Below are 25,512 nucleotides of genomic sequence, written 5' to 3'. Positions count from 1 at the left end.
TTTAGCAGGCACTTGTGCCTTGGGATTTCAGTCAGGTGCCCCACTGGATGCTTCTGACACAGCAAGGAGTTCCTCCCCAGTCCCAGCACCCTGTCCCCAGCCTGGTCACAGCACAGAGTGTGCAGCTGCCTCGCTCTTCCTTACAGACCAAGAAAGGTGGTTGGACTTGTTGTAGAACATGATGAATGTACAAAGCTTTTCTACCAATAATTGAGTATGGAGATGGCAAGGCAGAAGTTATTTTTTCTTCCTTCCCTCTCACTTTATGCATTTTCTTTTGTTTTGTCTCCTCCCCCACGCTGGTTGTGCCCTTTTTCCCCTCCCTGTCTGCACTAGCTGCATCCCGTGTCTCTGTCTGATTCCCTTTAACCCACGCAATGGATCAGTGACAGACCCCCACTGTAATTTTTTAAATCAAAGCCCTTTATCTTGAATTGAGCAAGGTCAGGGGAAGCTTCTTAAGGCATCTTTGTATTTTTCTATCTCTGCCTCAGAGCAACTTAAAGGATGGCTCAACAGGATTAGTGGAAAGCGCAAGATTGGACAAATGGATTTGGCAGGGGCTGGCTGGTGGGCCTGGGGGAGTGGGAACTTGCTGTGCTGGGAAGTGGAAGAGCCTGGCTCTGCCCAGGGCCTCTGCTGCTGTCTGCTGCACCTCTGGGCATGTGAAGGCAGCTGGGCTGATGCTGAGTGCAGCCCTGGGAGAGAGCAGCCCAGCCTGAGGCACTGCTCCTTGCTAAGCAAGGCTACTTAGCACTGGCCGAGTGCTCCAGGGCCGAGGCACAGGGATATCACTCTGTGCTTCAGGGATCATTGCTCTCAGTGCAAACCCTTCTGCAAAGCCTGGAGGGACACACTGAGCTCAACGGAGCCATGCTGGAACAGCATGGGTCAGGCCTCAGGAACAAGCCAGGAAGACATTCCCTGCAGTTGTGGGTCCCTGAGACATGCTTCTCTCATTGCCCCCATCCTGCTGGGTGCTGCTGGAAGTGAATTAGCAATCCATAGGTCCTGTCATTAGGCTCTGCTTCCTTGGCTTAGCAGCTTCTGCTTCTCTCCTCCCCTGATTTGCCTTATGATTTTGCAAGTGCTTGTATTAGAAGAAAGTGTCAGGCTTGCAGTTTCTCCTGGCTGATACTCAGTGCATCCCTGACCCTTTGCTGCCCCAGCCCCTTGCTGCACCAGTCCTCCCCTCCTGTAACCCATGCTGGCTCTGCCTGGCCTGGAAGAGGGTCTGCCCCAGACTACCTTGGTAATGACCAAGCTGTTTTTAGCAGCCACCTATGTGCCCAGTCACCAGCCTGTCTGAAAAGGGACCTGTCTCTTCCCCACCACATGGTCAATCTGCACCATCATTTATTCTCTGGTTCCCCCAAATGAATGCTTCTCTCCTTCAGCAGCAGCCCCTCTGTCCTGTGCTGCCTTCTCAGTGCAGTGGGGCTCAGTGGTCAGAAAGGAGACTCAGGAGGAGCATTTTGCACAGCTGCAGCTGGTTCCTCCAGCCTGTTCCCCCGTGGACAGACACCCCCTCCTTACACATGGTGTTCAACCCATGCACCCATCGTGTTATCCTGTGTGATGCACATGGCAGCGTGAATTGAACGTGCAAGGGAACAGAGGGTCACATAACCTTGGCCTTGCTTTGCCCAGCCTCCTGGAAAGATGGGATGTGTTGATTAGCCAAGGACATGGCTGCTTCTGCCTGCTGCAAGGATTTACTTCACAGGACTTGCCACACTGTGGTCTTCCCATTTTCAGCCCATCCCAGGCAGATGAAGGGTCATTCTGGGATCTCATTTCCTCCTGCAGCAGCCTGGCTGTATGCTCCAGGGTTTGTCTTTGGTCTGGGCCCCCCAGCCCCTCATGTGTGCTGCTCATGGGGGAAGCTCACGCTGTTTCTGCACAGAAGAGGATTTGCATGCATGGTGGGGGAGAGACAGCCTTGGCCTGTTTATTCTTAATGCTCCATATTATCTCCATTAATAATGCCACCTCTGCCTCACATGCTAATTAAGGCTCAAGATTGTTAATGTAATAGGGAATTTGGGCAGAGACCTCACAAGACTGGCTGGATTAAGTTAACCTTATGGACTGTTAATGGATCTCCTGGAGGGGCATTTCAGCCTAATGAGAATCCAGCTTGAATGGTAATCAGGGGCTCACTCTCCATATTCCTGGTGGGGCATGGAAAGCTGGCAGGGCTGCAGGGCAGGATGTGGGAAAGACATCGGCAGGAACTGCTCATGAAGCTGAGCAGGGAAGAGAAGGATGCAGGGCTGGAGGGAAAGAGCTCAGTGTGAGGGAAGAACTGGAGTAGCAATGCTGTGGTGCTGCACAGGGAGAGCCTGAAGCAGGTGCTGAGACTTTTCCATGCTTTTCATGGTGGACATTTACATATTAACACAGAGGGCTATTTTCCTTGTTGTGATTGCCAGCAGTGAAAAGGTCACCCAAACTGTCTAAGCCATGAGCAGGGCTCCTCTGTAGGGAGGAAAAAATATCTGGCAAATCCTGTCCACTGTGGGTCATGCCTGCTGCTTACGCAGTGGATCAGAGAGCCAGACTTTCCCAGTCTGTCATCTTGTATGGTGTGGAGAAAACATCAGAGAAGGGATCTGGCATGGAACACTCATGTGCAAAGTGAAAGGCTGAGTTCAGAAGAAAACTGGAGACAAAGGGTTCAAAATGGAGCTTAGAGGTGAGGCTTTCAGTGCATAGGGTTGAGTAAAGTTTGGGGATATCCCAGATGCAGGACTGCAGTTGAGGAAAAAAAACAGATGGTACTTAAGTGTTAAGGCTTCATTTTATGGCAAAATTATATGTTTCTGGTCCTGGGTGAAACTGGGTCTTACTGGAAGCCCATGAAGCCTTCCAGGGAAGGTGTGCATATTTTTACAAGTGGCTCCTGTGTGCTAGTTTTGTCCTCCAGAGGGAATAGGTGCGAAGTGGGATATAGGGCAAAAGCAAAGCCTGAAATGGAGGCCAGTTGCTTGCATTTCAGTTTGGGGAGTTGAGTAATTTAGATCAGCCTCAGAACAAACAAGCAGAGCTCTGGGTAGGGTGTTTGGAAGGGAGGCAATGATCTGCAGAATTGGCTAAAGAAATAAAGAAATGTCTTTGGGGTTTTCTTCTTACTCAAGTCCCACTGCCCCAGGACATGCTCCAAGTGGACAGGCTCTGTGCTTTGGATCCCAGCCTGGAAGTTCCCCTGGAAGTGGGATCTGGCTGATGGTTTAGCCTTCTGATAGGAGCAATAACAGAGCAGCTAAGACATGTTGTTTTGGCTCCAGAAGTGTGAGTTTGAGCTGAGCTGAGCTGACTGCAATTCCTGCATAAAATTTCTTACTCCAACCCCAGCTACGGGTGATTCTGGCTGGAGAGCTGAAAGTCAGACAGGTGTGGCTGCAGCTGGAGGAACCTCCCCATATTCCCAACTACAGAGACCCCTCTCTCCTAACTCTGTTACCTTGAGTTGCCCTACCTGAGCTGTGTCAGCCTGAGATGGCCCATGGCTTGGATGCGAGGCTTGGGGGTGGAAGTTTGTGTGTTTGGGCGAAAATCTGTGAGTTTGTAATGCAGTTCCTGTGGGTTGAAAAGAGGAATAAAAACATGGAAAGGGAATAGGTCTACTTCAGGTTGCCCAGTGAGTTTTTTCTTCACTTTCTGGCTCTCAATATGGGAAAATACCAGGGAACTGCTAAGAAAGGAGTTCCCTCCCAGTGTGGTGAGTGGGAGTCGGTTCCCAGGGCAGAGCATGCTGCTGCCAGTGAGCAAGGGGAGCTGAGGGAAGGCGAGAAAGGAAAAGCAGAGTCCAGGAGGAGAGGCAGTGCAGGAGCCAGACGGACTGTTCCACCCAGAGAGGGAATCCCATCCCTGCGAACCTGGATGCTCCCAGGGATGCTCTCCAGCACATGCACACTCCCACAGTTTGGTGCTGCTGCACTGCACTGCTTTCCCAAGGCTCTGCAGGTGTGCAGTAACACACCAGTGTCTCACTGAGGTGAATGTGCCACACGCATACAAGGCAGCCCACAGGGGGCCCACCGCTCCCTGTGACACCTCACAAATGTGTTTTCAGCAAGGCACAGACCCACACACAGGCACTGCTCACCCTGCACTGCAGCACTTGATGCACACATGCACATCCCAGACATCCCTACCTGGCACATGCACAGCACCAACAGCAGGTGCCCACCAGAGGCCATGCATTCCTGCACACCCACCTGCACACGTGGTGCCACATTGTCCATATTGCCCCCTTCCAGCATTATCCCATGGGGTGGGCTCATCAGGGCAGCACTGACAAACACAGGTTTGTGTCTTCCAGGTCCCCCTGCATGCCACCAGAAAACTGTGATGTGGCATCTGTTTGAGAGGAGCACCAGTGCGCACATGCAAACACGTATCTGCATCCCACTCAGCTCCGGCTTGCTGTGCTTTCTCAATCCCTTTTCCTTTGTTTAGCCAGTCACAATACTTCTTCCATGCCTCTGAAGCACAGGAGCAGATGGTTTGCAGGTCAGTTTAGGATGATGGTTCCCTTTTCTGCTAGTGGTTCTCTTCAGCTGCTTAGGTCAGTGCTAAGTGTCTCAGAGACGAAGATCCTCCTTGCCTATCCACACACAACACCTCTGTGTCACTCTCAGCACCTATTAGAAATCCTGAGTCCAAATGCCTCTTTAAATTGCCCTCATGACCGTGCTTTAACCCAAGTAGCACTTCAGGCCACAGTGGCTTTTCTAGGTTTGGCAGCATCTGCTAGCTTTGACCAAACGAGGCAGCTCCATCTCCACTCTGCTTTGTACATGTGCCTTGCTGAGACCCAAAAGACTCTCTCACTTGTCCCCTTTCAGCCTAAATTATTCATCTGCTGTAATGCACAATGGATGTTTGTGGGAAGAGGCATGCAGGTACAATTGAGCACAGTGCTGAGGCACTGACATTACCAGCAAGCTGAAATTGCCTGGATGCACGGGCCAAGCTTAGCTGAGAGAGATAGGGAATTTCTGCTCCTTCAGAGCACTTCAGAAAAGTGAATGGGGTGGCACCAGTGAAGGCAGAGGGGATGAGGGGCTGTTTGGGGCTGAGGTGGCAGTGAGGGATGCCCCACGTGTTTCTTCTGGCTCCTCTTATGCTGCCACATGGACATGGATGTGGTGCCAGCATGGGGAGCTGGGAGTGTGCTGAAGTGGGTGGCTTTGAGGAGTGGAGAGTTGGCATGCCAGAGTAATGCTGTGGAAAGTGTACCTGCACTGGGAAAGGGCTGAGGCTGCTGGTAATGTGTGTGAGGGCAGGGAGCTCCTGAAAGAGGCCACTGCAAGTCACTCCACTGACTTACACCGAGCTGTATCTATATGTGCAGGAAGCCTATGCTGCCCAACAGCACAGGACAAGAGCTTTTGGGACTCCTTTCACACTTCCTCCCTGTGGCTGGGGCAAGACCCGACTGCAACCCCTGCATTGCCTGTGTCTAAGCCACGCCTATGCCAGCCTTTTTTCTGCCTGCAAGCTCTCCCTTTTTCTGTCTGTGCCACCACTGCTCCAATGACCCCCGTGCAGCCATGGACCCCTGTGCCATATAACCCACAGCTGCACCCACACCCAGCTGCTCTGCCCCCCTGGGGGAAGCCAGCGCCTTCCTGGCCAAATCTCTGCCTCCCATGAGGGTTTTTGTACTTCTCCACCATGCTTAGGTTTGCAGTCACATCCCCTGCTGCCACTATCAGCCAATTTCAGAGCACTCGGGGCTGGTGGGGCTGTGCACTCTTCTCTGAATGCAAATTATGCACATCTAACACCAGAACGGAGGGAAAGAGAAGAGATGAGCTTGGATGCTTTTGCAAGATTTCTGCTCCAGAGACTTTGCTCCCTGGAGCAGCAGCTCCAGTCCGTCGACAGACACATGGGAGATTGTAGAATGGGCAGAATTAGAGAAAGTGCAAAAAAAAAAAAAAAAAAAAAAAGGAGAAAATTTCAGTATCTTACTTAGAGGTGGAGGCAGTTAAAGCAGATTTGGTGTGACAGTGGAGTGTGTATGTGTATATATGCACCTATAACTTGCACAGAATAATACAGCTGTCTCCAAAGTGACTTCCAGTTTCATAACTTTCAAGAATTTTTTTTTTTTTTTTTGTGAGTGGTGCTGGCTGTCTGTGTTTCATGTCTAGTTTGTGTTTGTCTGACTGTGTTGGATGTTGATGAGTATTTGTGTTTCCCATGTGACAGAATATGTCTGGTGGTTGCTGGGGCTATCGTATAGGATCCAGAAGGATGCTATGCCACTGTGTGGGCTGAGTTTAGGTAGGTAACAGTATCTGATACAATCAGTTTGTATGCTGCAGGCAATTCATAAGCAGAGTATACCTGTGTGTGATATACAGCCACTGGTGATTATTTATGTTCTGGAATGCATGAAAATTTTTTGTGTGCCCTCATTTCCTTACAGATATGTCATTTGCTAGTGTGGTGTTTGCACTGATATGGATGAGTGTGTGTGTAAATGGCACTTTTCCTGGTCTGCTGTGGGAGTGGGCTCATTAAATGCTGTGTGTTTGTGCAGTGAGTTTTGTATAAGGGGTCAGGAGCTGGTGTGTGGTAGACATGTTTGGGTATTCCACGTGCATTTGTGCAAGGACCACAATTTGCTGTGCTGTGTAAGAATGTTTTTGCTGTGTACTCATAGGAGCAGTGGAATAGGCTGGGTGGAGCTGATGTGCTGTTGTGTGCTGGTTCTCTGAGTTATCACGTGTGCACCTTAATACAGATGTGCAACCTTGCAGGTTAGGTGCAGGGTGTATGTGGAGGAGAGAAGCACCTCATCCTTTAGAGGAGCTCTGAGTTTTTAGGAGTTGTATGTAAGGTGGTGTGAGTAAATGTCTGTGTGTGTGTCCTGAGTGTGCAGAGTGTCCTTGCAGGGGCGTGTGGGCTGGGAGGGGCTGTGTGTGTGTGTGTGTGTGTGCAGACACACTTCACCTTCTCCCCGTGCAGCTCCGTCAGCACCTTGCCCTGTGCTGGGTCAGGTGCTCTCCTTCTGTGTGCAGTGGGACAGCCAGGCTTTTAGCACACAGGCCAGCCTCTCTCCATCCTCTCAGTCTCTTCCCATCTGGCTGTCTGTCTACTCTGCTGCCCGTGTCCAGTTGTCTGTTCCCATAATCACCGGTCTGCCTTGACTAGCTCACACCCTACACTGCCTGTGGACTCAGCAGCTGTGCATCTCTCTGTCCCTCCCACACACACACATATTCACACACACACACACACCCTGGATCTTCATATGTGGCATATTCAGTTGCCATTGGAAACCTAAGAAAGAAGTGAATCTACCCTCCAAGTCTTAAGCTGGTGGTTTTTTTCCTTTTTTTTTTTTTTTTCCCTCCCCTCTCCTCCTCTCCTCACAGAAGGCGAAGTCGTTCGCAATGAATCCATGGCAGCTTCGATCGAGCGGTGAGCTGGAGCACCTACTCACAGGCCACTCCTTCATGTGACTGAGCAGAGACCTTTCCCAGCACTCGCCAAGGAGAGCAGAGCCCTGGATTTACCTCCCGCGCCCCGGGCCCCCCCAGCGCAGGCACTGTGAGGTAAGCCAACCCCAGCACCTCGTCCGTGCCTCTCTCCATCCATCCATCTATCCATTCATCCATCCATCCCGCCCTCCCTCTCGTTCCCCAGAGGTGCGAGGGAGGAGAAGGGCAGGGGTTTCTGCTGCGCTGTGACACAACCCGGGTTTCCCCGGCTCTCTCCCCGCGATGGAGAGCTGCTCGCTGCCCCCTGAGCCCCCTCCCCGCCGCTCTCCGTGCGTGTGCAGGGAGGGGCTGTTCGCAGAGCAGCCGGGGGAAGCGCTGCGGGTCCCCCGCACGCAGTCCCGAGCGCATTCCGCCCCTTTCCCATCCCTCCCCGGGCACGGCACACACCTGTCTGCTCTTCTCCGTTCGTCATCTTCCTCCACCTCCCCTGCTTCTCGGGAGCTGCCTCTGCTGCAGCCTGGCCAGCAGCAAAGCTGGGCTCCGCAGCCCTGGCCTGGGTCAGCTCAGGGATGCAGCCTGCAGCACAGCAGGAGTGGGCATCCTGCTGCCGGGAGTGGGGCATGGAGGGGAGGATTCCCCCTCCCTCCTCATCTCACAGATATTTTGGGGATTCTAATTCCCCACAGAAGATGCTGGCCTCCATTTCCTAGTCAGGTGTCTCCTGTGAATACCCAGCCCAGCCTGCCACAGCTTTTGGGGTGATGTGCATGCTCTTTGTCACTGATTATCTGCTGTCCCCTGGTGCTCCTTCTCAACTGGAAGGGATGTTTTCCTGCTGGAGACAGCGTGTTTCATAAGCTGGGAGCGCCGTGTGCCCTCACAGGCAGTGAAGGGGCCCTGTGCCGAGCCTGACCCATTTTGGGGCGCAAAGCTCTTGGGAGCACCTGAAAGGCCTCCTGCTGCCTGGGGCTGCCCTCGGTGCCCCTTTCCTCAGCTCCTCCGCAGGGAGAGCTGGAAGATCAGCAGCACTATTTCCATGCCGTGTCTCTGTGCTGCTGGAGCTGCTGTGGGGATGGGAGGGGAGTGGGAGCAGCTGTTTCTCCCAGTGCCTGGGCAGGCCCAGACACGCTGCCAGTCCTCAAGGAGCACGGACGTGCCTGGAGATGCCTCTCCCCAAAATAGACCCTGAAGCAATGAGCTGCTGGCAAAGCGGGTAACCTCAGAGGAGTGGATTTTAGAGGGGAGGTCTGGGAGTTTGCAACCTGCCAGGTTGTGGTTTCAGGATCTGCACAGACTCTAGCAGAGACCAGAGGTTTTTCTGAGTCAGATTTTGGGGGCTGTTGTGTTTCTTTGAGGGGAAGGGACCAGCAGGGTCTGTGCTACTGTGCAGCCCCAGCAGTGGTGCTGGTGTGTGTCCCCTGAAGGAGGTGATGGGGTGCTCCCCTCCTGCCCAGGTCCCACCTGGTGATGCTGACAAGGAGGGCACATCTTCCACTGCATCTTCCAGTGCATCTCTCTGCTCCCACTGCACAACCCTGCCATCAGTTTTCTGCATTTGCAGTTCCTCAATGCCCCCTGACCCACTACTCCAATACCTACCCTTCTACACAAACTACTGCCTTCAGCTTCTCTTTGGTGCCTCTTGCTGTTTTTCTTCCTTCTCTGGGGTGCCCTGAGCCTTGCTTTTCCCTCTTTCAGCACCTGTTCCTCACTTCTCCTCCTTTCTGACCACCATGCCGGGCAGGAGCAGCTTTGGTCAGCCTTGGGAAGGGCTGATGCTGCCCAGTGGGGTTGTTTCTGGATGCTGGTGCCAGCTGATGATACTGTGATCTTTTCCCCTGTGGTTCACACCCTCTGGTGCACGCGTGCGTGTGTCGCGGGTGACAAGTGACCGTGGTGCTGTTGATGTGTCACTCCTCCTCTTGGCTGGAGCCTGGCAGGGAGCGTGCCCATGCAGTCACACTCGGTGTCACTGTTGGAGAGTTTGCAGAAAGCAAGCTCTTCCCATATGGAGCCTCCAAAGTCATTTGGCATTTGTTAAATTCCTCTGTCCTTTCAGGACATGGCTTTGGCAGTGACTCGGGGTGGACAAGACAATAAATCCAGCTCTAGGGAGCTTGGTGCTGGGTCAAAACTGCTGCAGCTACACGGTAGAAAATGCTGATCCAGTATGACTTCACTCTGCTGTTTGAGATTTGTTTAGAAAACAATGTTGGCTTAACTCTGTACTGGCAAAATTTATGTAGTGTTGGGTATTATCTGTCTGCACAACCCTGCCTTGGTGCTGGCCCGAGCGTTGTTTGTGTGCCACATCTGGCACGTGCTCCGGATCGTGCGTGCTACGGCGAATCTGACAGATGTAATTGCATGCTGCAGCCAGCCTGGTTCAGTCCCTCCTGTCAGGCAAGCCAGTCTGAAAGAGGGTTAAATTACAGTCTGGGAGCAAGCCATGTCCCACTCCAGGCAGATGCTGGAGAGGATGGCATTGGCTGAGAGGAGGGCAGGCATCGTGCTGAAGAGGAAGGGGAAGGGGAGGGAAGCATTGTCTCAGCAGGAAGATGTTGCTCTCCAGCCCTGACCACTCTACAGGTCAGTGCCCAGGAGAGGCATTATCACTCCTCATAGGATCCTGCTGGCAGAAAATGGGGTTGCACCACAGATGGAGGCTGAGCCAGCCCCACTGGAGGCAGGTGCTTGTTTGGGGCAGAGTATGAGTGCAAACCCTCACTGTTATGCTGCAGGGACTTTTTCCAGATCTGTCACTCGGGTGCTTGTCTTGCTGAGGGAGGTAATTTTGTTTGTGCTGAAGGGCCAAAGGGCAGGAAGGTGGTAGGGATGATTTGCCTCATGCTTTTGTATGGATGTGTGCAAGTCTCTCGTGATTAGGAGGAGAATTTGTTGACCAGGTTTAGCAGTCTGAAGTCAGTTTTACTATAAATCCCAGCAAAATGAGCCTTTGGAGGTTAAAGGCAAAAGGTGACACTGTCTACCAAACCTTGTTGCTAAGGGTCCTAGTCCTAGCAAACTCTCATTCTGTCACCATTCTGTGCCACAGTTTCCCCTACCTTTACGTGGAACTGGCAGTAGCCACAAACACAGTGGGAGAGGAGGGTTTGGGGAGTAGGGATGTGAAGGAGCAAGGCTTCAGGCTGCACAGAGAGATGCAGTGGGGACAGGGAGGTTCAGCCTGGGCTCTGCTGCCATGGCTGAGCGCTGTCACTCGCAGGGGGCTGGATGCTGGAGGAGAATCCGTAATGACCAGGGCGCTGCTTGCCAGGGCCGAGGCAGCGATTCTCTCAAGCCTCTGTTTGTTTGGGAAGAGAAAGGGAGTTTGTGGCTTGTCACTTAGGAAACAGAGTAGAGATTCAGTGGAGAAGGACAGGCTTCTTGGCTGGGCCTCCCCGAGTAGCCGTGCCACGTGTCTGTGTGTGTCAGGGGACCGAGGGGACCCTGGTACAGGCCATGACTGGCAGCTGGCCACCCCCAGCCCTGTCATTTCACCTCCCCCTTGCACCCTCTGCACAGCCACTGCCAGCCCTGAGACACACACACATGACAGACCAGTGCATGTGAGGAGAGGGAGGCGAGCTAAAGCCTTGCTGGAAGAGCAGCTGGATGGGATTTGTGCTACCTCCCTGCCTGGTTTATGCCCTATGCAGTAGAACAGCATCTGTTTGAGTGTCCATGTTGCTTCATTCCAGCCCAAACAGGCACCTGCAGCAGGGCTGTGCCTGGTATGTGGGGAGTCTTGTTGGGCTAAGCCAGGGCATCAAGAAGACCTTTTTGTCCCCCAGGTTCCTTCTCTGTTTTGTCCCAATGTGAGCCCTCTCTTGCTTTGTGGAGGTGGAGGGCTGCAGGCAGTGGAGGGAAGTGTTGCAGAGGAAAAGGGGAATCCAAGACACATGGAGGATGGAGAGGATGCACTACAATGAGAAAGAGGGAGGACCTGAGAAAAAGGACAGAAGCAGTAAAGGAAAAAAAGAGGTGGAGAGGGAGGCAGAAAGAGAGCAGCTTGTCCCTGCAGTGACAATGTGGTATGGAAGTATCTTATATTGATATTGCAGACTAGAGTTTGACCTGACCACATTTGTACTGGGCAGGGATGTGGTCTCAAAAGCTCTGTGGCAGGAGGACCAGCTCTGCACAGTAAACTGCTCATCTTCTATCCACCTCCTTAATTAAGGGAATAGCCAGCCTGTGATTGCCCTGCTTTGAGATGCCTTCTCCTTGTGCATGTTTATCTGCTCCCAATATGGAGGAGAGAATATGGCTGAGAAACCACTACTCGTGTCCTCTGTTCTCCTGGCCCTTACCCCACGGAGCCAGAGGAAGTGAATGTGCTGCCCAGCACTGCTGAGAATTGCTTGCTCTGTACTGGAGGGATGTTGGTGAGGTCTTAGAGGGAGGCACAGACTTGCCTTTAGGAGGCTCCCCAGAAAAACTTATGGCCACAGTACCCCACATAGGCAGTGTCTGCAGGGAATTAATTCAACAAGCTGCACAATTTCTTTCTAAATTTTTTTCTATAATTGTGCCATCAACATGTCCCACAAGAACTGAACAGCAGCAATGCAGTAAGAGAGATTTGTGGAAATTTCTCTTCCTCTTTTACTAAATAAATACTTGAGTACAAGTCCATCAGGCAAAGTAGGTATGCCAGGTCTGTCACAGGGTAGATTTCAGACAGATCTTCTCAGTGTCACTTTTGAGGAGAGTGTGATGGTTTCCAGAAGCTGGAATGCCAGTGTTGGCTTGCAGGCAGGTTGACAGGTGAACATGTATCCACAGCTGGTCGTGTGCTCACTGTGACATAAACCTGTGGGTGCTTCTATTCCATCTCAAGCTTCCTCCCTGACTCCCTGTTGTAGGACCAGTGGAAGGTATGGCTTAAAGTGAGTGGCACATCAGGCCCCAATCCTAACTGCCAGCATGGTGAAATCTATCAAGAACCAGTCTGGCACAAAGGGAGAAACACTCATATAATGGGGCTACTTATTTGAGTTCTCCAGCATTGCCCATTACATTTCATGCCTTGTGGCTGATGCAGTTGAAAGGCAATCACTGGAGCTAACAGCCCAGCAATGTTCTGCTCACCTTCTGATTTACTTCCTTTCATCCTCGCTGGGTTTCATCTCCTCCCAGGTTCATGCATCCCCCAGCACTGAGGTCACTTTCTTTTCATCACACCTTAGGCTGTATATAATCAAGCTAGCACTGTTCCTGCCCTGAATCTTCTGGGGTCAAGATGGAAATCACTATTCAGCAAGAGACCCAAACAAATGAGCAAAAGTAGCCTGGTTGGTCAGAACAGGGTGGATGTTATCCAAGAAAACTCACATTGATCAATTCCAGTCACCTCCTGTGCTTAAAGTGACTCAGTATCTCCATTTTTAGGATGTTGCTGGGGAGCTGAATTCTCTTATTATTTCTCTTGTATCAGCTGTCCCTACCAACAGTATTTGTGAGATTCTCTTCCTATATCTGCTTAGATGAGGATCTGTTGGAAAATATGCTGGTAGAATAATGGGTGCTGGGACAAAGCAACTCATAAAAAACCCACAAACACAGTGAAAAAAACCTCCAGCAACTACGAAACCTCCGCCCCCCTTTCCCTGAACAATAAGTTATCAAGTCCAGATGGTTAAATCCGAGAGTTTGGAAGGAGCTTAAGTGATTGAGCTGCTAACAAAAATATGCAATCTCTTGTGAAAAAAAAAAAAAAAAAAAAAAACCAAAAAAAAAGCTACTGATTCGGGGAATTGGAGAAGACCAAATGTTGTACCTATATTTAAAAAAAGGCTTCAGTGATGATCCGGGGAATTAAAGATCAGTAGGCTTTGCATCTGTATCTGGTAAACTGGTGGGAATGATAATTAAAAAGCAGTGCTTGAAGACATCTGGAAGATTGTGGTCTGATAGGGCCTATCCAGTGTGGGTTCAGCAGGGGAAAACTGCATCATGCTAATCTCCTACAACTTTTTGAATGTGTCAATAATGCAGTGGATAAAGGAGAAGCAAGTGATATAATGTATTTAGACTTCCAAAAGGCTTTTGAAAGATCCTGCACTTGAGCTGCTAAAGAAGCTAAGCAGTCAGTGAGAGACAAAATATTGACATAGATCAAAAACTGAGTAGGAGACTGAAAGAATGAGGGGATTAAACAGTCAAGTTTCACCATGGCAAAAGGTTAATGTGGCCTCCAGGTTCTCTTCTAAATCCCTTGTGATTTACCTTATTGTTTAATGAATTGGAACGGTGGGAGGAGAGATATACCGTATGGAAATCAGCAGATGAGACAAAATTATTATGTTGGCTGTGGACAGAAAGGGCTGTGGGAAATGCCTAGGAAAGAGAACTAAGTGAAATGAATGCACTGTGATCTGCTGAATGAAACTGAATGTTGGTATGTTCAAAGCAATTTGTGTTGCAGAGCAGACTCAAAACTCTTTAGATACCCAAAAGGTCCTGAATCAAAAATATCAGCCAAATGAAAGTGAGGGTGAATGTCTTTGCAGAGCTCTGCCCCATGCTGTGATGCCCTTGAGCAGGCAAATCAGCTGTTTGGATGCAAAGGCAGTGGGGAGAGAGGGCTCTGGAAGAGCTCTTGTACACCTGCAGTGCTGCTTCATTTGGAATTGCAAGCCAAACCCGGGTCAGCCTGTTTCTGAAGGGATGCTGGAGAACTGAAGGGCCTCTGAGGTGAGACAGAAAGCCCGTGGGCACCCCCAAGTGAAGATATGGAGGAGACAGGGGTTGTTGGTGTCAGACAGCAGACTGTGAGTGTATGGTGGTAGGAAATTAAATTATGAGACTGTGAGGATATCTGTCCTTCCTTTCCTGATCATCTAGGAGTGAAGAAATGCACAGTGAAATTAAAATGTATGGGATTCAGGCATGCAGGGTTGAACTGTGGAGGTCTAAGACATGAGAATTTGTCAGGTCCAAGAATTTAGAAAGTTTCATAGTGGACTTGAGTGTTTTGTGGAGAACAAGAGTGCCCCAATGAGCTTTAACTAAGCATGAGCCCAGTTGTGGAGCCTGAACCTGCAGGTTCAGTCTTCAGAGCCTATATTAGCCTGCAACTCATTGCAGCAAATAAGAAAATTGGGACAGGAGTACATCGTCCCTCATTTGTCTGCTTTGATGTTTTTCTACCTTTTCTCCCCCACATTTCAGTCATGTTTTTCCTGAGAGCCAGTGTGGACGTTTCTCTGACCTGGAATGGTTGTTCCCTTGTGCACATCTTACCTGCTGGGACATGAGCAGTGAAATTCTGTTCATGAGTAATCCTGTTGAAGTCCCTAGTGTGAAGGAGAATTTCCATCCTCTTGAGTTTGAACAGTTCTGGGGAGAACCAAACCCCAGTCTTGCCACAGAAAAGGTGTAAACCCACCTAAACTTTTGATATTGTTTCAGATTAGAAGCCTAACCTTCAAAGTTCTCCTGGAAGATTGCCCATGCTTCCATCTTCCACCTGAACTATGGGTGCAGGAATCAGTGCCAGGATAACAGGGTATCTAACAGGTAAAGCAAACTTCCCAATTTCCAGGCCAAGCTGGAGCTCAGAATTAAAAATCTGCTAGGGCTGAAGGGAGAAGAGAAATTCCTGAAACCTTATTTGATTACTTCTTCCTCCCTAGAGTGTGGAGGAAGTAAGGGCCTGAGTGTACAAACATATCTTTCCTGTCCAACAGCATTCCCTACCCAGGAGCATGGTCCTAGTTCTTGTTGTTTGTTTGTTTGTTTGTTTGTTTGCTTGTTTGTTTGTTTTCTGAGTGCATGATAGAGGATGCTGAAATCTTCAGCATCTTGGCTAATTTACCCTGTTTGATTTCTAGTTATTTGTGTGCTACACACAAACCCCAGATTCCTTGTAAGTATGTCTCCTTCCTGGACAGCCCATGAGGTGTGAGCAGAGTGATTGCTACACAGGGAAATGTTTTTAACCCAGATAAAACCACTGGGGATCATCTTTGCATGCTGCTCTTTGCTGGATCTCTGTGAGCTCTCTAGAATTCTTAGAGCTGTGATTTTTTTTGGTGGGTGGCTTGGAGCTGCACCCACCACACTGATGTGGATAGAGTGGGAGCAGCCAGGCTTGTGTCCCAGTGCCAAGAGACCTGGGGTCAGTATCACACCTTTCCACGTGGTTAAAAGTTCCTGTGAGGCCAGAGGGAACTTTGGCAGTGTGTCAAAGCTGACATCACCACAGTCCCTGCAAACCTCTGGGGTGGAAGCAGCATCTTCAACACCTCTCTTGGAATCCAGGAGCTGGGGACTGTGGGGGCTGAGAGACACTGACGTCACCCGTGCAGCATGCCAGCAACCCCAAGGCTTTGGAGATGGCTTGATGATCACTACTCTATTATAGCACCTAAAAAGACCTCTGGGATCAAAAGATGATTGCATCTCTCTGCTCTATTACAGCAGCCAATGAACCTCCAGGGCCAAAGGATAAGTGCACCATCGCTGGAGTATTACAGCATTTAGAAACCTCACTCACTGACTCACAGCTGTCTGACCCCTCCACCACAAACACTTTCAATTTGTCTCGGCACCTTCTCTACAGAGGTGTAGCTAGATAATCCTTGTGCTTTTACAGTGCCTGCCTGTGTGCAGCACTGAGGTGAGACCACACCATCTTCTCACTTATTTTGGTACATGGAGCACTGGTGTTGTGATGTGTTTTTGCCAGACCTTTGCTCTATGAATGCAGCAAAGCAGCACTGAAATGAACCACTTCCTTTAACAAAGCATCTGTGAACCTCTGGTGCTGCTTTGCTGTGGCAGGTGATCTGCTCTTGCCTGGTACAGGGAGGGAGCTCTTCCCAGACTGTTAGAGGTGTTTCAGGAGACAGCTCAGTCCCTGGCAAGGGCTGTGTTGTACCAGCAACTCGAGCTTACTAATGGCAAGGAGAATACTTTGAACGTCTGGTCAGTGATCCTGGCGTTTAGAAAGCACGAATTAATTTCTCAGACACCCTAGAGAGGTGGAGTTCTGTCATGTTATGAACCTGACTTGTAGATTCTGGGGAAAATCCTAAAAGCTTTTGGTAATAGAGGTTTTAGTGAGTTTAATGCCGATGGAATTAAAAGTCTCTAGGCGCTCGTTGTGAATGGATTTACATCGGGGAGATTAGAAAAGGGAAAACATTATTGGTGTCCAGGAAACTCAGGAGAGCAGCTGTCAGCTGGTTGAGATGGAAAGTTCCCCAGTGGGCAGGTGCCCTGGCAGCAGGCAATGCACACGCACACCCCGTGGGGCTGGCTCACACGCTCAGGGGCTGGGGACACGTCCCAGGGCCACTGTGGGCACGCCACACATCAACATTCACAGCAGGATCTTTGCACTTGCCAGTTTTATGGACACGCTGAACGTGATTTAACGCAGGAATGGTCTCTTCATTTTGGCTGGCACCTCTTAGACAGACCCATATGCCTCAATCAGGTGCTGCTGGCCTTTCCCAGCATGTTCCTTACTGCTCACTCCTGAGGAGCACGGAGAAGAAATGCCTGCCCTCCTCCCTGCTCACAGACACATCCCTCTGTGCAGAGCAGTCTCTCCTTCATGGATAGGCCTTTTACAGCCCCCTTTCTTCCCAGCAGAAATGCACCTGGTGTGCAGCTATGAAATGTAACAGTAAGCGCAGTTAAAGTGAACACTGGGCAGGATCCTTATGGAATAATTTTGGGAGCTTTAATAATTTTGTAGTAAACTTTGGCCAACTCACAAAATCCAGCATTTTCAACTTGTTTTGGAGGCCTGGGGAGGCATCTCTATATTGGCCAACTTCTGCTCCTTTTTCCCAGGCCTCAGTGTTTGCCACTGCTGGAGGAAGCATCCTGGAGGCAGATGGTCCTTCCCTGTGTCCTTAGACAAGTAAGGCAAGATCCTGGAGGATTTGGCCTTTCTTGGACTTCCCTGCAGAGGCTGGGTTGCTAAGACTGTGCTCTTTGCTCAGGGATCAGAGAGGCAACAAAAGAAAAGACACCAAGAGACCTATGGGGAGAATAAGAAAGGTTACAGCCTTAAGTACATGAGCTGGTTATGCTCCTCTCGGGAAGGTTCCAAGAGATGCTGTTCCCCTTGTTATTTCTCTCCAAAGTCCTTATCACATGTTGGTGCATCTTTTTGAGAGCAAAGAGCAGGGTTCATCCACCCTGGCCTTCTTTTTAAGTGGTACATCATCAAGCTGAGGACTCAATTAAAACCCTGTTTTAAAGATCTCTGTTTCCTCTGCCACACAGGAGAACTCGCTGGGCGATTGGGCTTTGTTAAAGCAGGGAGCTCCCTGCCCCAGGGAAGATGGGCAGACAGGAGAGTTGTGCCTTGCCAGGGCATGCAGGTAATAACCTGACTTTATCAACTGAGTGCCCACAATCAAGCCAAGAGGAGTTACACTTTTTTTGTAGAGTGAAGATAATGATCTATCCACAACACAGAGCAGGGTGCTGGGATTCATTCCACCCCTTTTCTTCCTGCACAGTGTGGATCGCTGCCTGTTGACTTTGGGGGTCTGGGTGAGAGGGAGAGGCTGCTGGAGTGGTTGATATGCCCTCAAGACAAGGTGTCAGATGTTGAGTACCAGGGGCAGGGCAGACACCATGTCTCTGGTGCCCCTCCCAGTGAGTGGGTAAGTGCCACCACGGTGTCCACACGCAGGGAGGAGATGGGAGAGAGGAAACAGCTAGGGAAGAGGGTGAGCAGTCTCAATGCCTCCCCAGGTGGCTCTTCTTGTGCTGGCAAAAGGTGGTAGGAGTGCAGGGAGTCAGGGAAGGAAGAAAGGGAGGGGAGATGCTCTGTTGGCAGGCTGGCACCCCTCAAAGTGGGGAGTGGGCAAGCATTGTGGTAGTCAGCCCTTTGCTCTGGGCTCACCTTCATCAGATGGGAGATGCAGCTTGGAGAGAAAGGAGGTTTTATGTAAAGAATAGAAGCAAAAAATTTAATATGGTGACTAGGACTATGGCAGTGTGCAGTGAGCTGTCAGCAGTGATGTTTCTGCAGGAGCTGGAATGCCCCCTGGAGCTGTGGGCCTCATCTGTGGTGGGGAGGGGAGAAATCTGTTGCTGTGACAATTGATCCCAGGAAGGTGCCTGCCCTGGTACTCCTGGTGATAACAGGTGTCCTGCAAATGTGTTGCATCTGAGCTGCTGGGCATGCAGGCACCTGCCTTTGGATGGGTGCAGAGCCAGGCTGGGCTCACTTCTGCTCAGGCTGCCTCAGCACTGACAGGACCTGTGGATATCAGCAAGGAGATCCACTCTGGAATCCAGTGCAACTGGCACTGCAGAAATGTTTTTGTTCTTCCTGCATCCTGTGTGAAAGAGCTTCTATCCCACCATTGCCTTTCTTGAGGCACCTCTGTTTCTGTCAATTTATCCACAAGTACCAAGAGAACATGGGTGCAGGTGTCCCCCCCATGCCAGACAGCTGTGCTGGCTGCTGTCACCAGCTCGTTCAGGCAGGATGTGTTCACCCCCTCTAAACAGTAGTCATTGTCTATTCCCAGGCAGAATGGTGCTTCTGGAGGACATCTAGCACAACTAGCTCATCATGACAACCAGCAGCAACTGCAGGCTGCTTTCAGAGAGCTGTTTGTGGGATCACCTCAGCCCTTTAGCACCAGATGCACACTTGCAGCAAGCCCAGCCACTACAGAAGAGAGAGGCTTCTGTTTCCTGCAGGTCTTGTGTCCCTGGCGAAGGCTAGCCCATGACTAATGTGTTCAAGGCTGACAGGTCAGCATGAGATGGCAGAAAGAGGGCATCTTTATCTCAGTGGGATCACTGAGAGCAAATGGGCTTTGCAGCAGTAAGGGTGTGATGAAGCTGTCAGCTGCAAAAGACTATATGTGGTCTTAAGGCCCTAGATGGGGACAGGCTCATAAACACACGATGGGGCACACTCACAGCTTTCCTGGAGATGGGAAAAGTTATTAGACGGCAGTCCTCAGGATTTCCAGGATCTGTCAGTTGCTTTCTGGTGTTGAGAAAACTTGGCATGTTCCTGTTGGGACTGACTAGCAGTGATTCCAAGCCCTTCATTTGCATGATTAGCAGTGTTTTATGCTCACTGTTTTTTCAGGGACTGTCCTGTGTGTGAAACTGTAGCCTTGCCACAGAACACTGGGCTGAAGAGAGTGTAGGAGGCTGAGTGCACCTGTGATTTATGGGAAGATTACAACCTTGCCTGCAAATCCACGTGGATGTCAGCATGGTTTATGTTATCTGCACCATGGTGGCATGTTACATTCTCACAACAGAGGGTGAGAAGGGACAGACTTTTCACAGGGAGCTGCCTCTGGGCATTGCTATTTTTTACTTCATCCTCAGAGCTGGTGAGCCTGGTAGTGTTGCAGGGTGACATGTATGAAGAAACCTGACACCAAGCTGGAGGACCTGTGAGGCTGTATCATGATATAGCCAACAAAGTGATCTGCTTGCTGTTGCTTTGATGTGATCATATGACAGTTTGATGCTTTATTCAAAGCACTGGTTATAACTGCCTTACCCTTCTTTCCCAAGCACTTCGAGGGCAAATAATTTATTAATAAATTAGAAGGATTAAAATAAACAGTGCTTTGAAAATCATTAGGCATCCCAAATGCCTGGAAACAAACAGCAGTTGAAGTAAAAATACAAAATGCAAATAGGCTAAGAACTGGGCCATAAAAAAATTGTATCCTAGCCCCGGGGCAACTTTGGAAAGAAAAACTGTGTTTTTTTCCCTTATCTCTTTGGGTTGGGACAGAGAAAGTAGTATTGGGGTGCTGTGAATGCTGAATGGTCCCTGCCCCAATTCCTGCAGGGTACAGAGCCTGCCCCACCAGTGGCTTTACTGGCTGCAGAAGGAGATGTGGGGAGATGAGGCCACAAGCACCAGCCACGGGGCTGGAGCTAAGGCAAGATCTGAAGGCTACAGACTGGGGACCATCTGGGTGAGCAGCTGTCCTAGGCAGCTCCTTCTGCTGCTCTTGGTCCTGACCCTCACCCTCCAGGCACTGAATACCCAATTCTTTCCTCCTCTCAGCTCACTGCCTTTCTCACTCCAGCTCCTCTTTCCCTCTCTGAAGACTCAGGGACTGACACAGCCAATACATGCTGCATCCAGCTCATCTTCCCTCAGTGGTACAAAAGCTCAGCCCCTGCACTGGTGGCCACATAAGCAGGAATTCTGACTGCTGCCAGAGCAATGAGAGACCACGTTACACAATGACCTTTCCTCTTTCTGCATCCTGGCCAGGGTGATGCATTTATTGTTGCCAGCTGCCTTTTTTCTTGTCAATCTGTGTCAGTTCACAGACATGCTATAACACCACTGTCCCAGTGAGGAAACACAGTCCCCAAGGACATCACAAAGGGTACAAACAGTGGATGAGGCTATGGGTGATTATCTGATTGCTGTGGTGCTCTGGGTGATGTTTATATGGGGATGACTTGGAAAAGGAAGGGTTTGAAAAATGCATTAGAGCAACATACATGTCTTTGATGTGTTTAAAAACTGGTGTGATCCTGCTTAAGAAGTGGAAGTAATGAGGGCAGTCAGTCTCAGCTCAGTAGGATGATTTTTAGGCCAGAGAAATGTGAAGGAATCATAACTGACTAATGTTTCTGCCCAGCAGAGAACAAGGAGATCCAGTTTTCCAGGCAGTTGTTGGAGGTCCTATGCTGTTGAATGAGATATTCACCATCTTCAAGACTTAATCCTATCCATACTTGCAGAAGACTGTATATTTCTAAGGAGGAGCAGGGGTTCAGCTGTGAGAAGTCTGCCTGATTCAGGAATTGCCTGGACCATCTTGAGTTTCTCTTGCGTGACAGACTTCTCAGGCATCACTGGCCAGGGAGAAAGCAGTCAGACAATGAAAGAAAGCTGGCCTAGGAAAAGGCAGAGCCTGTCTGATAATTGAATACTTCTCCCTGCCTGGCCAGCATGCTGTGAGTGGAAGGCATCATGAGGCCAAGTGCCTGCCACTGCCAAGGGACTTTTCCCCTCCACACAGCCACTGGGATTTCTAATCCAGGCTGTATAGGACAATGCTGTCATGTTAGTAATGGTATAACTCTCTTAGCAGTCTACCGGTGTGACAGAGTCACAAAGAGAACAGTGTAGGCTGAATATGCACTCATGCTTGCTAAGCCTGTAATCCCAGCTTTGATTTTCTCTCCCTCTTTTCATGTTTTTCGTTTTTATTATTTTTTTTTAAATAATAGCTTCAAACTTAATAAGAGTGATTCACTAGTTGCCTGTTTATCTGTCTTTGGCTTGGTGTCCCATTTGGATTGCATAGGGCAGAAAGGTGAGGTGCGGGGGGAGAAGGAAGAACTGGGAGATGAAGGGGGAAGCTGGAGACTGTTCCTGTTTCCACTCTCCATGGAAACTAAGGCTGGTGTCTTTCTGTGAACCTAAATGTCTTGGCTGTTTTTTCCCCTATGGTCAGAAGGAGCTGGTGATCAGCTCTGTTCTCCCATTTGATTTAGATCTTTTGTGGGTTGCCTTGAAAAGGTTCAGCAGTTGATAGAAGGGTTTGGTGGGCTGTGGGATGGGTGGAGGCAGTGCACATGAGTGCCCTGAACCTGTCAGGCCTGTGCCATGGTTGTTATGCTTGGTGAGGCAAGGGTGAGTGATGGAGCTAAGCCCTTCTAAGGCTGTGTCTTGCAACTGCATTTGATGCTGTGCTTGTACCTCCTTGAGATCTATTTTCTCTGCAGATCCCAGCAGACCCCAGTTCCTGAAGCCAGGGGTTTGCAAGACCTGCTGTAGGGCTGATTCTAGCACCATAATGTGTTTCTGCATCCAACCCCCTTTTGATTCTGCCTGCCTAGAACCTGACCACCTCTTCTCAGAAACCGCTCCAGCTGAGCAGCAAGATTCACCATTGGACAGTAGTAAGAAAAAACAAGGAATTTCTGGATATGCATGTGAAGACTGTTGCCCAAGAGCAGCTGTTAAGAACTGCCTTGCACTGTCCTTGCTCTGGGCAGCCACTGGCCTCAGTCACACCTCAGCCAGTTTCACCCCAGGTGCTTCTTCCAGAGTGAGCCTCCTCCCTGCCTGTCTGCAGTGGCAGGCAGAGCCCTGCTGAACTGCTCTGGGCTGCAGGTGGCTGTGCTTGTGGCTGGGTGACACTGAGCATGGGAGACATGGAGCAGGTCATCCGGAATAAGCAGTTAAATGTGGGCTGGTGCATAGGAGGACAGTGAACAGGAGAGGGCAGAAAGGTTAGAAAAACTAACTTTAGTTACAACTAAACAATTGTGGAGAAGCATTGGAGTAGTACTGGAAGCCTTCTGCTTCACCTTGGTTAAAAAATGTGTACTTGTGGTTCCCCGTGGCAGGACTGGTCCTGGCTCCCGAAGAGCTGTGTCCAGGTGACCTGTGCGTGGTGCTGAGACTGCCTGGCATAGAGAAGACAGCTCTGTCTGAAACCAAGGGAAGCTGTAGGGCATTCTGGCAGCTTGTGGGGTGGTGAGTGATGGCAGGCAACATGCTGTTGAGCAGGATCAGCGAAACACTGCTCATCTCTCAAGCCGTCTGCTTCTCTTGCTCTTTGTGAGCCTCTTCTCACTTCTCCTTTTCACGTGCTGATATCACCTCTCTTTTCTTTCCCTCACTTTCTCTCTCTGTGTGGTGCATGGCCCAGTGACTATAATCCATGATAACCCTCTATTCTCTCTTTTCCCTTCCTCGCCACCTTCTCACTCATTCTTTCTTCGTGTCTCTCACTAACACTCTGTTGCTCTCCCTGCCAATTTATTCTTCTCTTTCCTCCCACACTCTGTCCCCGTTTCATCAATCTCAGCACAGTCCTGTTTTTCACCAGAGCTGCTGTTTCACGTTTACTCCTGTGGAGGGAGGACAGGTGTGAGGGTAAGGTATCAGGTAGGAAGCAGGAGAGTTGAATTGAGACCTTTGGTGACCATGGCTGAGCCACATCACCCCTTCCATGGCCTGGCTCCTTTCCTTTGACACGGGAACACTCAGCTATGAGCAAATCTGCAATGCTTAGAGGCTGTAGGACCAAGGTCTGTGAAGCTCCTGGAAATGTGCTAGAGATGTTTGAGTGCCTGTGCAGTTTTTGTTTGTGATGCCCAGCTAAGCCCTTGTGCCCAGACTGACACTATGGAGACACGTTCCCAGCCCTGCCCATTGTCCTATTCACAAACTTTCACATGAAGTAACCCCATGGGATGAAGTTGACAAGGCTCAGCTATGGAGTTTTGATCTGCAGTGACCCAGAGCTTTGTCCCTGCAAATCCCTGGGGAATAACAGCAACTCCCTTTGCTGTAGGTGCTACCTTTGTAATCACACCGATTTGCCTCCCCAGTTCCACCTTTTCCTTCTTCTCTTCCTCTCTGCCCTGCTGCTTTCCCACCTTTGCACACTGGATCCTGCCTTTCCTGCTGGCTGCTGAGGGCTGGCCCGGAGCTGCCAGATGCTTGCACCTTCTCAGCTCTCACGGGTAGGAGTTGCTATGGGAAACAGCGAGAAAGAAAAAGTGCCTTCCCCAGCAGCACTAGGAGCCAGAAGTCTTCCATTGAGTGGAGAACACCCCCCTCTTGTGCTCCTTCCTCCCCTCAGCCCCCCTTTAGAGAGCACTCTGCAGAAAGCCGCCTTTGAAGCCCCTTAATTAGTGTCCCGTGTGTCCTGAACGGAGCCCTTCATTACCACCAGCGAGAGGCATAAATTGGCATGTGTTTCAGGTTTGGGCTCAGTGCCAGAATTTTGTTCCAGTCCCCTCCCTCCAAAGCTCTCCAGCTTTCCCCCTCCTCGACACACATGCGTGCACACACACATTCACTCTCACCAAAAAACACACACATGCACCCACAAGGGACCCTGCAAAAAAAGAGATGTCCCCTTTCCACCATGCCACTTTTCAGAGAAAAAAACCCAATGACAGAGGTCGCTCTGTTCCCTCCTTCCCCACGGCTTGCTCTTGGCTCTGCTGACCCTTCAGCATATGCAACTGCAGGTTGGGGGTCATTATCAGCCCCAGAGTATCTCTCACAGCCTGTGGATGTGCTCAGAGGGTGCTAATTAGTGAGAGAAGGGCTGATTAGGTTAGAAATGAAGTGTTTATTTTATCTTCCCCATTTTTTTTTTTTTTTTTGTATGTGTATGTGTGTAAAAATAGTGAGGCCAGATGGAGTCTCAGGAATAATGGGAGAAAAGGCAGCCAGGAGTCAAGGGGGGTGAATCTGTATCCTGTCTCACCTCTCCTGCACAGCCTGGGTGGACAGCATTCTGCAAACTCACAGCATTCCTGCAGCACACCAGCAGCCACCACACATTCCCTGTGGCTGTCCCTGTTGGGATTGAGCTGGACATCTCCTGTCTGCACAATGCTCTCTAGAAGCTTTTCATACCTGCAGAGCCTCTCATCTCCATCACCTCATCTTTTCCAACTCAACCTTAGTGCCTTTGTTTCTCCCACACACACTTTCTTTATCTCAGTGTCACAGTACAGGTTACTGGCATCATCAGCCTTTCAGTGACACCTCTTGTCTTTGGTGGTGTCTCACCCCAAGTATGCTGTCCTCATAAAGGAATCCTGCTTCACAGGATTCTGGCTCTGCCAGACTGAGGAAATTCAGCCTGTCTCTGCCATGGACTTTGTCCCTCCTTTGCAGAAGTTGCAATGGAGGACCCCCAAAGCTGATTTGGAGTCTGATTTCCAGTAACTTCAGTCTCCGTGCCTGAGAAAACCATGTCCTTGTCCTGTTACCAGGCCATTCTTCCCTGAACCTATGCTACCTTCAGCCTGTTATGGACTGTGGGATAAAAAAGAACAGATCATGATATGGCAAGCAACTTTGGCTTCCTACAAGGCTATTCTGTGCTTCCAGCGCTGCAGGAGAGGCTTTGGGGTCATGAGGGGCTGTTGAAAAATAATTTCCTTCCTTGCACTTGTCCTAAAGTAGGTCTCTGGGGCCAATATCTCAGATGCAGTGCACATGGAGCCTTTCTCCAGAGGCCAGTGTTTAGGCTGAGGGTACTCAGGTTCCAGCAGGCTGGAGGAGAGGGAAGGAAAGAGGCTGTACTTA

At 50.1% G+C, this 25,512-nt stretch overlaps 1 protein-coding gene across 1 annotated transcript in view; it reads left to right on the top strand.

The window, feature by feature from the left end:
• The window catches only part of ELFN2 (extracellular leucine rich repeat and fibronectin type III domain containing 2), a 53,210-nt gene that overhangs the window by 8,834 nt on the left and 18,864 nt on the right, over positions 1 to 25,512 (top strand). Inside the window, exon 2 of the mRNA XM_056482216.1 lies at positions 7,398 to 7,577. The gene's annotated coding sequence lies outside the window, so the exon portion shown is untranslated. The remainder of the gene's footprint in view (positions 1 to 7,397; positions 7,578 to 25,512) is intronic.

Source organism: Oenanthe melanoleuca, chromosome 1A (assembly GCF_029582105.1).
Source record: "Oenanthe melanoleuca isolate GR-GAL-2019-014 chromosome 1A, OMel1.0, whole genome shotgun sequence".
Classification (NCBI taxonomy): domain Eukaryota; kingdom Metazoa; phylum Chordata; class Aves; order Passeriformes; family Muscicapidae; genus Oenanthe; species Oenanthe melanoleuca.
This window is presented reverse-complemented; position numbering and strand designations above follow the sequence as displayed.